General features: G+C 42.6%; 1 protein-coding gene across 1 annotated transcript in view; it reads right to left on the bottom strand.

Annotated features, from left to right (window-relative positions):
• Positions 1-12,550, bottom strand: part of col8a2 (collagen, type VIII, alpha 2) — a 53,973-nt gene that overhangs the window by 21,514 nt on the left and 19,909 nt on the right. The window lies entirely within an intron of this gene.

Here is a 12,550-nt window from a genome sequence, read left to right as displayed (position 1 = left end):
ACGCACCTGCAAAACATTAAGCAACTCCTAAAACATGCACAAACAGGCCAAAATATTGCTAAGGTATCACTTCCAGACAACACAGGACTCTATTGACCATTGACCTGTGTGAACGCCTTGCTAGTATGCCAACAGAAGAGATTGAGGGAAAGACAGAAGATGGAGAAAGTGAGAACAGTTACACAACATGCTGGCGGACAGAGCCGCACAGTTCTTACAGTCTGAGGGTGTGTGTGTGTGTGTGTGTGTGTGTGTGTGTGTGTGTGTGTGTGTGTGTGTGTGTGTGTGTGTGTGTGTGTGTGTGTGTGTGTGTGTGTGTGTGTGTGTGTGTGTGTGTGTGTGTGTGTGTGTGTGTGTGTGTGTGTGTGTGTGTGTGTGTGTGTGTGTGTGAGGGGCAGAGGAAATTGAGCGTGTGGGGTTTTATTTCGAGTATCACCTCCTTTTGAATGAGGTAATCCCCCTTCAACCTGAGTGGCACTTAGACCATTACGTGTAATATTTGAGTAGTGGTCACAGTTTAAGGTGGCTTTGAACGCACCCACTATGGAAATAAGCCCTGGGGGAACAGAATGGCTACACATAACGTGTTTGTGTGCGTGTATAAAAGTGGCCTTAAAGCTCCTGCATATCTGAATTAACCTTTGTTGCCACCAGCTGGAAAGTGTCTCTCAGAGATTTAGTTTGGGTACTTCTCAGGAAAATATTGCCCCTTCTGCACGGCCGAAATAAATGCTCCTGTGTTCTCTCAGTCGTGTGACCATTGAATCATTAGTGTCGAGACATGATGCATACTGTATATGTACTGTAACATGCTGACTCATACACATTTTAGAATATAAACTAAACAGTACATTAACTCACTAATATACACACTTCATTTTCAATTCTGTATTAAACTACAATTGGGCTCTTCTTACAGTAAATGACCAGGATTATTTGGGTGGTGTTTTTTATGGTTTGGGCTTAGACTTTGGGTTCCAGTTAAGGGAAGTCTAATACAACTGCTCAAACATATTTTGTCAAGAGTTTCTAAAGCCTAAAAGGATGTCAACATGCTTATTATTTTTAAATGCTTACACCAAAACCCAAATTATATTTAGTTTACTTTCACATATTCAACAAAGAAAGCAGAAAATCAGCACTATTAAGAAGCTGGGACGAGGAAATGTTAGGCTTTTCTCTTTGATAAATTACCAAAAATAATTGACACATTTTTAAAACAGCCAATCATTTCCTGATCACTTCAATTCAATTCAATTCAAATTCAAAACCTTTATTTATACAGATAAAACCCATTGAGATCATAGACCTCTTTTACAATGGTGACCTGCTTCAATTAGTTCCAAACATTAATACAAACATGACAGAAAACAAAGGACATTATATGATACTACAGTTTGTATACTAGTAGAATTTACATTTGACAATCGTTTCAATAGTTAGGGGTTACCGTTCCCTTAGGCGCTAAGCAAGGGCTATAATCAGAGTTTGGTGCTGAAGGACTTGTCTGGCATCACATAAAGCCCTGACCCCAACCCCATCCAACACCTTAGGGATGAGTTGACTTGATTTGTCAGCATCAATGACAATCACAAGTGGATGTAATGTGTCCATACCTTTGGCGATGCAGTTTATATTACGGAAAAGTAAAGGTCTGTATCACACTAAACTTGTGAAAGCTGTTGAAATGTATCAGAGAAGAGACAGAGGATGATGGCGAGTCAACGAGTCTTTATCCATCTCAGCACACAGATACGCCGACCTCATCCATCTTTCTCTCTCTAGGTAGTTATAAATAATGATAATCTATATCTGCACTGGAGATGACAAAAAGGACACTGTCTCTCTACACATGCAATGCTTGCCTACTCATGCGCAGGTGCTTAAGTATACAATCACATCCTAATTTTTCAAGAATCTGTCACGCCTGTCTTTGTCTTCATCTGTCACGTCTGTCTTTGTCTTCATCTGTCACGCCTGTCTTCGTCTTCATCTGTCACGTCTGTCTTTGTCTTCATCTGTCACGCCTGTCTTTGTCTTCATCTGTCACACCTGTCTTTGTCTTCATCTGTCACGCCTGTCTTTGTCTTCATCTGTCACACCTGTCTTTGTCTTCATCTGTCACACCTGTCTTTGTCTTCATCTGTCACGCCTGTCTTTGTCTTCATCTGTCACGCCTGTCTTTGTCTTCATCTGTCACGCCTGTCTTTGTCTTCATCTGTCACGCATGTCTTTGTCTTCATCTGTCACGCCTGTCTTTGTCTTCATCTGTCACGTCTGTCTTTGTCTTCATCTGTCACGTCTGTCTTTGTCTTCATCTGTCACGTCTGTCTTTGTCTTCATCTGTCACGTCTGTCTTTGTCTTCATCTGTCACGTCTGTCTTTGTCTTCATCTGTCACGTCTGTCTTTGTCTTCATCTGTCACGTCTGTCTTTGTCTTCATCTGTCACGTCTGTCTTTGTCTTCATCTGTCACGCCTGTCTTTGTCTTCATCTGTCACGTCTGTCTTTGTCTTCATCTGTCACGCCTGTCTTTGTCTTCATCTGTCACGTCTGTCTTTGTCTTCATCTGTCACACCTGTCTTTGTCTTCATCTGTCACGTCTGTCTTTGTCTTCATCTGTCACGCCTGTCTTTGTCTTCATCTGTCACACCTGTCTTTGTCTTCATCCGTCACGCCTGTCTTTGTCTTCATCTGTCACGTCTGTCTTTGTCTTCATCTGTCACGTCTGTCTTTGTCTTCATCTGTCACGTCTGTCTTTGTCTTCATCTGTCACGTCTGTCTTTGTCTTCATCTGTCACGTCTGTCTTTGTCTTCATCTGTCACGTCTATCTTTGTCTTCATCTGTCACGTCTGTCTTTGTCTTCATCTGTCACGCCTGTCTTTGTCTTCATCTGTCACGCCTGTCTTTGTCTTCATCTGTCACGTCTGTCTTTGTCTTCATCTGTCACGTCTGTCTTTGTCTTCATCTGTCACGTCTGTCTTTGTCTTCATCCGTCACGCCTGTCTTTGTCTTCATCTGTCACGTCTGTCTTTGTCTTCATCTGTCACACCTGTCTTTGTCTTCATCTGTCACGTCTGTCTTTGTCTTCATCTGTCACGCCTGTCTTTGTCTTCATCTGTCACGCCTGTCTTTGTCTTCATCTGTCACCCCTGTCTTTGTCTTCATCTGTCACGTCTGTCTTTGTCTTCATCCGTCACGCCTGTCTTTGTCTTCATCTGTCACGTCTGTCTTTGTCTTCATCTGTCACGTCTGTCTTTGTCTTCATCTGTCACGCCTGTCTTTGTCTTCATCTGTCACGCCTGTCTTTGTCTTCATCTGTCACGTCTGTCTTTGTCTTCATCTGTCACACCTGTCTTTGTCTTCATCTGTCACGTCTGTCTTTGTCTTCATCCGTCACGCCTGTCTTTGTCTTCATCTGTCACACCTGTCTTTGTCTTCATCTGTCACGTCTGTCTTTGTCTTCATCTGTCACACCTGTCTTTGTCTTCATCCGTCACGCCTGTCTTTGTCTTCATCTGTCACGCCTGTCTTTGTCTTCATCTGTCACGCCTGTCTTTGTCTTCATCTGTCACGTCTGTCTTTGTCTTCATCTGTCACGCCTGTCTTTGTCTTCATCTGTCACGTCTGTCTTTGTCTTCATCTGTCACGTCTGTCTTTGTCTTCATCTGTCACGTCTGTCTTTGTCTTCATCTGTCAGGTCTGTCTTTGTCTTCATCTGTCACGTCTGTCTTTGTCTTCATCTGTCACGTCTGTCTTTGTCTTCATCTGTCACGTCTGTCTTTGTCTTCATCTGTCACGTCTGTCTTTGTCTTCATCTGTCACGCCTGTCTTTGTCTTCATCTGTCACACCTGTCTTTGTCTTCATCTGTCACGTCTGTCTTTGTCTTCATCTGTCACGTCTGTCTTTGTCTTCATCTGTCACGTCTGTCTTTGTCTTCATCTGTCACGCCTGTCTTTGTCTTCATCTGTCACACCTGTCTTTGTCTTCATCTGTCACGCCTGTCTTTGTCTTCATCTGTCACACCTGTCTTTGTCTTCATCTGTCACGCCTGTCTTTGTCTTCATCTGTCACACCTGTCTTTGTCTTCATCTGTCACGTCTGTCTTTGTCTTCATCTGTCACGTCTGTCTTTGTCTTCATCTGTCACACCTGTCTTTGTCTTCATCTGTCACACCTGTCTTTGTCTTCATCTGTCACGTCTGTCTTTGTCTTCATCTGTCACACCTGTCTTTGTCTTCATCTGTCACACCTGTCTTTGTCTTCATCTGTCACGCCTGTCTTTGTCTTCATCTGTCACACCTGTCTTTGTCTTCATCTGTCACTCCTGTCTTTGTCTTCATCTGTCACACCTGTCTTTGTCTTCATCTGTCACACCTGTCTTAGTCTTCATCTGTCACGCCTGTCTTTGTCTTCATCTGTCACGTCTGTCTTTGTCTTCATCTGTCACGTCTGTCTTTGTCTTCATCTGTCACGTCTGTCTTAGTCTTCATCTGTCACACCTGTCTTAGTCTTCATCTGTCACACCTGTCTTAGTCTTCATCTGTCACGCCTGTCTTTGTCTTCATCTGTCACGCCTGTCTTAGTCTTCATCTGTCACACCTGTCTTAGTCTTCATCTGTCACGCCTGTCTTTGTCTTCATCTGTCACGTCTGTCTTTGTCTTCATCTGTCACGTCTGTCTTTGTCTTCATCTGTCACGTCTGTCTTAGTCTTCATCTGTCACGTCTGTCTTTGTCTTCATCTGTCACGTCTGTCTTTGTCTTCATCTGTCACACCTGTCTTAGTCTTCATCTGTCACACCTGTCTTAGTCGTCATCTGTCATGCTTGTTGTCCTATGTTGCTACCTAATAATTTCCTAACAACCGCGTGACAGATTATGCACCCTGGGTTTTTCATGTGAAATGAAAGAAGCATAACAGAAGACGACAGTCACTAAGTTTGAAATGACAGATTTGAAAAAAGGCCTCACTTTACTTAAGGAAATAAAAACCTGTCAAAGTAAAAGTGAAGAGTCTCATCAGTTCAGGAAATGATACCGGTGATGGGGGCTGTGTTTTCCTAACATCCCTGAAGATTAAAGCCGCGGGTGAGAAAAGGGTAGCAGAGGGGTGAGTTTATGGTGATGGAGTGAGAGGGAAAAAAGGAAATGAAGGTGGCGTAAAGTGTGGGGGGTGAGCCAGGTTGTGAAGAAAACATGGGGAGGGGAAATGAGTGAAGAGGTCAGACGGAAGGGTTTCCATTTCTTGATGACTTCATCCCGAGGAACACGTTGAATACTCCTGGGCACTTCTCTAAGTGCAGAATCAGACGTGCAAATCATAAGATGGGGGCTGATGTATCGTGCATATGAAAACTTAAGTGTGTGTGTGTAGTCAGGAGCAAAGGGTTAAAGCAGTCAGTGTGAGGCTAATTGGTCACAGAAGTATTAACCTGGAGGACCCCACACATGTACAGTTTCTATGTGAGACTTATTTGCTCTTTAACTGCTTGCAGGTACAGTTTTAGGGCATTTAAAGGGCATACATTACAATAAATTATCCAGTCTGAATCCCCTGCTGTTTAACCGATTCATGCTCTATCACCTCATCGTTCAGTGAAGCATCAGATCAGAATATAGCCAAGGGACATGGAGGGAAAGTCTGCAAAACGTCCAGACTAACCCCTGACCTGCTAAGAAACCATATACAGTACAGGGGTGCTCAAAAAGAGTCGGTAGACAGATACCGCTATTCTTTCCAGCTGACCCGTCGGTGCACCTAAACTCAATATGAGAGCCTGATGAGGTAAACGAGAGGAAAGCGTAAAAACAATAATCTCATAAAAGGCGATCTGCTTCCACCTCTCTTTAGCAATAAATGTCCAGCAAAACAGCTCACTGAAAGCACACAGATCAGCACTCTCAGAAACTGACATTGGTATAATTTACTCATTATGTGAACATTGAGAAATGAATACCAAGATGGATATGTATGGATTGAGAAATACAACCATAAAGGGTGTTGGAGGAGACTGTCTCTCCATGCCTTGTAGGTCTGGAGTGGAAACCTGGGATCTTCTCTCTTTTATTCTCTCCTTCTAAAGCTTCCTGCTCTCTGCACCACTCATTGCTGGTGTGAATACATGTATTGTGTGCTGCAAAGGCCTGACCAAGCAAGGCGTTTCTCTTTCACTGTAAGTCCACTGGTACTGACACATACTCGAGTCTCTGTTATTCTTAATTAACATAACAGAAAATGCCTTGGGAGTAGAACAGAAAACAGAAAATGTGAGAAATAAGGAGTGAGCGGGGACTGCATAAGCAACAGGAAGTAAAACTGACACTATGGTTTCCACTCTAGCACAATATAGACAATTTACAATAATGAAGAAAGTCAAAGTTATTTAAAAAAAATGTGTTCTTAAAAACCTCATTCTTAAAGGTCACCTATTATGCAAAATCCACCTTTTCATGTCTCTTCTACATCAACATGTGTCCCCTCTTCTTCATGTCTCTTCTACATCAACATGTGTCCCCTCTTCTTCATGTCTCTTCTACATCAACATGTGTCCCCTCTTCTTCATGTCTCTTCTACATCAACATGTGTCCCCTCTTCTACATGTCTCTTCTACATCAACATGTGTCCCCTCTTCTTCATGTCTCTCTACATCAACATGTGTCCCCTCTTCTTCATGTCTCTTCTACATTAACATGTGTCCCCTCTTCTTCATGTCTCTTCTACATCAACATGTGTCCCCTCTTCTTCATGTCTCTTCTTCATCAACATGTGTCCCCTCTGTGGAAAGAGACTCTGAAAGTTTCAGAAAAAAAGATTCTCTCTCTTTTTGTCCTGATCCATTTCTATAAAAACCTGTCTGAAAATGAGCTCATCAGATTTTGGCCACTTTATGATGTCATCACGTTTTTTTGGCTTGTGTAACCATTAGCCAATCACCAACCAAGGTAACCCCCCCCCCCCCCCCCCCCCCCACCTTATCACCTGAATCTCCTCCTAGAGCACCATTGTGTTCTTTTTAACACAATGGTGTTAAAAAGCCCCTCAGAGGGGCGTGGGGAGGGGCTCCTTGTTTTCATCTAAAGTAACAGACAGAGAATCAGCACTTTTGAAACAGGGCTGAAACAGAGAGGATTATGGGTAATGCTGCCATGATCTGTTTGGTGTTTGGAGCCAAACACTTCAGAGACATGTTTTGTATATCTAAGAACTATAATAAAGTAATGAAAAATAGTATAATAGGGGACCTTTAAATTGGAGATGGTAGTCATGTTTTTTGTTGGAAAATTGTTGCTGTTGCTTGCTGATTATATTGCAAATGCTCATGTTTCTATATACTTCATTTTTACCAGAGAAAAATACTTGAGGATGAGAAATTGTAAGGTAATGGAAGCTTACGCTATCTAAAGCAAATGTGCCCGTAGCGCTTAAGGCCTTTAGTTACCCATACCGAATAAGAACAGGACTATGCTAGGTATTTGAACTAGTTCGATGATGACATTCCAGAGTTGTTAGTAATAAGCTAGTTAGCTGGGCATGCTAACTAGTGTAGCTTCAGTTACAGCAGCTTCATCTATTGCATGCACTTTGTCACAGATTTGTAATACTTGTAATTTTGTATATGTTAAAAAATAAAACATATTCCGAAGGCTTTTCTCATTGGTCTTTTGAGAGCCCCACACAGCATTTGGGGATAACCAAACATCCAAAGTTCCTCATGTGCCAATATACAGCTGGAAAATGATGATTGGACATTTCTATTTAGGTGCAGAGTCGATGGGACATTATTCAGTAGTTGGAAAGGATGCTGGTGAATCAGGGATTGGATGCAGTCGGGCTCTAATGTACTGGGTTGTGCTCGGTCTGTGTTATTTATTGTGCTTCTTTGCCATGTCTCCAAGTAGCTGTTACCTTTCTCCTTTTACTGGGTGGGTGGCTTTACTTCTGCCAGAATGGGGCCACTGTAGTTTGCAGCCTACGCACATGCCAGAGAACACACAGAAAACTGACAAAAGTGAGACAAAGATAGTGGCTCAAAACAAGCTACTGAGGGAATGAATCACGATTCTCCTCGTAAGGGGTTTTGCATTGAGATTATTTTTTGGGACAAAGCTTTGTTATTTCCTGACCGCGTTTTAAAAATATTCATAGTGTCAGTTCATCCAGAGGCAGAGCTGGCTGTGGCGTGCAGTCAAGACCATGTGGAGAGTATTTGCATGGGTCTAATCACGATTCAGTGATCTGAAGGTGAGACATGTTGTGGGACGCTTAAATAAGGCGACTAAACCTGGAACAATCGCACACCATCAATTGTTCCATTCTTTTTGCCAAGACTGGAAACAATCGCAGGCTGCACGTAGCTGGGGCGAACTTCCAGGAGAGAAAAGCCCAGAAAAGTCCTCCGCTAGTCTGCTTTTATCAAAGGATTCGACAGTTTGACACTGCATGAAAACACTAAGCTAATGCAGATCACATTGTAAAAGGCTGCCACTGTTGGAGAAGGCGATGGAGAGAAATGGAAATTTGTTTCAAGAAGAGGAAGAAAAAGAGGAACGCGCCATATTGACCGTAAACGAAATTGAAGCAACAGAAAAGGGGAAGAGGAGCCATGAAGTAGACGTGAAGTCATTACGACATACCAGGAGATGGAGGAAAAAAAATGAAAGAGGAGTAGAAAGTAAAAGCTTTAGCTCTTGATCTCCCTGTTGACCCACTTCAGATGCGTGCCCCGCCAATCATCTCACACACTCCTTCCGCTGGCAGCCATAGCAGCTTTACACGTACATGCACGCGTCGAGCACACACAAACACACACATCAGTTGGCAGCAAAACAGAGAGTGAGGCCCATTTTTCTGTCCGAAAAGTAGAGAAGGGGAGAAAGAAAGAGAGGTAGAAGGGAGATTATAATTTAATAAGGGGCAGGAAATCTTGGTCAAATCCCCCTGAAGGAGCTGAAATGCCTCCGTGCTGGAGGCTACTGGACTTCAGTCTGACTGGGCTCCATCTGAATGGGCTTCTCTGGCACTCAGCAGGGTAGACAACCAAAAAGGAAGACAAAAGATCAGAGAGAAAGAAATCCCAATGTACCCAGAGCCATATTCCTATATCAAATATTGAACCAGCAACGTGTAAATCCATAGTATCAGTTGGATGTAAGTGAATGAGGCTCAATGTCTAGACGTTCGGGAAATACTATTCATCTCATGTCTTGTATATGGTTGTGTTTTGTTTGTAATATTTCTAAACTATTAACAAATGTTATAGTCACGCTAGCTGTATGCTAACATCATCTGAAAAAGTATTTAATGCTAACTATCAGAACTTGAAAGGTTGCACGAAGGACATATTTTGAAACGTTTGAAACTAACCTTGCACATTCTCCTAAAAATATATATTTTTTTACTAACAGTAAATTAAACTACAGATGTTGTTATACAAATGAAAAAGGGTGGCATATCCAGTTTGCTAACATTAGCTACAATGAACCACCATAAGCTACCAGTCAAAGTCACGTCACAGCAGCAAGTCCCTTTACTGAGTCGAAATGAGTTAGAGTGCATCTTATTACTTGTGAATACTCCCTTTTTTCTTTTGCAAAATAACATGTTGGTTTCTTCTCTCTACTGCCACATTTAGCAACCAGAACAAATGAAGATAAATACACATTAGGAAAATGACAAAAGAAAGCCACTAGCTTTGAGTAACTGCAATTGCTAAGTCCAATGTGAAGCCTTCCTTTTTACAGTCTAAAATAAAAGGGATTTACTGAATGCCATGTCGGATTTAAAAAGGAGTGACTGCGAGGAAATGAGATAGCTAGTGAATTATTCTTGCCGGAGGACTCAGACAGTGACACAAGGCCATAAGAGGATGGGGGTGTGGGATAGGGACATACGGTGATGTACTGTTTTTCCAATAGTGCCTTGAGGCTGCAGGTAGCGTAGTGTGCATGTTTGCACTTGAGAGTCTATATAACACTTAACAGAGTTGAGGATATCAGTCATACAGGCAGCGCACCCTCCTCCATCACTCTTACATCTATTTTCTCTCCCCTCTAAAAGGTAGAAGAAAATATGCTGTACAGTATCCCTTCCTGTTCGGAAATCACTTGTCCACGCTTCTACCTCACAATATGTTTTAAATGGGAATTCATTGGATGCTTTGAATCCAAGTTGTGGACCACTCATGGAACATTGGCCCCTGTTTGATTGATCACTCACTTAAAAAGCCGCTGACCCCAGCATTATCCAGACTTATCCGGGTGAAAAGAGCCCACCATGCACCTAAAACACACACACACACACACGCATATATGCATTTAAAGCAGACCACCAGCGTACAGTGCAGATCCCGCTCTGACTGTGGTCTTCGCTTAAGCCCATTCGGATCAATGCAGGTCTTTATAAGCTGCCGGTTAAGAGCACATGGCTATGTAAGAGGACCCTGCCAGTTCTGGCCTCACACCTCCCCAAATCCTCCACTGGGCTGCATAAACATGGCTGTTACATGGCATAAGCTTGGTGGAACAAAAATAAATGTGGTGAAGGGACGCCCTGCTGAGTCCTTAGCAGCGACCCAGGGGTTGAATGTTTACCCTTCTTTCTTTACATTTCCTGTCTTTCTTCAGCTGCACTAAAAAGCCCAAATATAAGCTCCAAGAAATATAAAAGCAGTAAGGTAATAAAATGCAGTGCAACAGCCACCATAAACAGAAAGTACAGGACAGGAAAACAACTGATGTCCAAATTGCTTCTGGCTGAAAAAGTGCAGTCAGTGGAGCAGCCATAGTACGTGACAGGTGAGACTTTTACAGTGGCGACATCTGTGCAGTCATAATCAGTCTGAGATTTTAGTATGAAACACATAAAAAAAGGTATTTGGCTTCTGAAGAGCCCCTATGGTGTCATGTTAAAAATGTAGGAAAACTGATATAAATGCCGCGTTGGGGCAGTATACTGGGGGCTCATGTCTGGCCTTATGAGGGCTGTAAAATCCGCCAAAGAGCAGCAAAGGTCACATCAGAAGGGGTAAAAGTGTCAGATACTCCAGAGGGAAGGATGACATGTGGAGGCCCACTCCTACTGACATGTTGCCAGATGTCTGATTCAGACACCTTCTGTACATGAACTACCACAGAGAAGGTTATGAGTCATTTTCCAGGGGGTTATATTTCTGTCCCCCCAATTTTTTGTCACAACTTTACACCCCAAGCCAGATTTGGAATCACAAAACTTTTCAGGTTTGATTCAGAGATCAAAATGAAGCTCGAAGCTGAAGATGGACATATATTTAAGGCATTGGAAGTGTCTGGATCATTAAATAACCTCTGCACACTGAAAAAAAACCATGAGTAGCTACCTCACAGAAACAAAAACATACTTGTCCTTAGTTGAAGTGCAACTTTTTTCCAGGTCAGTCAATTAGAAACAGCCAGACATGCAACACTTGGCAATACCATGACAGCAAGCCTCCAAAAGAAAATAAAAAAAGGCTTGCAACGGCCAACATCATCGTTAAAATATCTGTAATCATATCTGGATTATTTATAGTCATTAGCTGAGCTATTTGCTGATTTTAGACAAATGACAAATTAGACGTGATGTTTGCTAATTTTCTCGTGATCCCATACGGCTCTACAGGCGTGTTTGGTAAATGTCAAGAAAGGAAACAGAGACAGGAGCATGTGGGTTTGCCAAAAGCACCACGTCTTGTTTCAATAATCAAACGGAAGGGGGGGGGGGGGGGGGGGGGAAAGTAGCTGCATGCCGGCCAAAACAACAGAAAAATCACCGCCAATAATGGACTCAATGTTTGGAAAATAAAATCAATTGCACAATGGTGCGAATTAAAAACTGCAGCAACAGTCTTGGATGTCTCTCTCATTTTACATGTGCATGATCTGGTTTATTTAACCCAACCTAAGCAAAGGAGGGAAAGTGACGTTTTTGGACGGTGGATTGTAGGAGGTGAGACTGAGAAAGAATAAATCAGTCATCCTTAGAGCAGGACAGAAGAAGCGTGCCTCAAAGATACGGGAGTTAACTCCATCTTTCTCCCTCTCTGACACTGTATCTCCCTCTGACCTTCCATCCCGACCTGTCAACACCCCTCCGCTCTCTTGACACTAATCGCGATCCGGGTGACTCCCTGTTTCAGTTCCCTCGTGTGTGATTGATTTCATTGGGGCTCCTTTTTATATTAAAACCAGATCTCCTCCTTGCCTGTCTCTTATCTCCATAGCGCAGTCATCAGGAGGTGATCAGAGACACACGATGGAATGTTCCAGTTGCTACGAGACAAGATATAAAGGCGACGATCAAAGCCGGCGAGAGTAGACATGGTCAGTCTGGGACGGTTTAAGGGGGACCCAAAGCTGGCGGCATAACAACACTGCAAAGTTATATCATCTCTATATTACTTTTAAAGTCCTCTGAAATGCCTGAATGCTATATAGGAGACTGTATATCCCAAGCATGAGTCAATTTAGGGAAACTTAATTATTTGCACATCTGTTACTGCTGTAAACACCCAAAAAAAGAAATGTACACTTAAT

This window comes from Gymnodraco acuticeps, unplaced genomic scaffold, assembly GCF_902827175.1.
Source record: "Gymnodraco acuticeps unplaced genomic scaffold, fGymAcu1.1, whole genome shotgun sequence".
Taxonomy (NCBI): domain Eukaryota; kingdom Metazoa; phylum Chordata; class Actinopteri; order Perciformes; family Bathydraconidae; genus Gymnodraco; species Gymnodraco acuticeps.
Note: the sequence above shows the minus strand (reverse complement) of the source record. Positions and strands in the feature narration are given on the sequence as shown.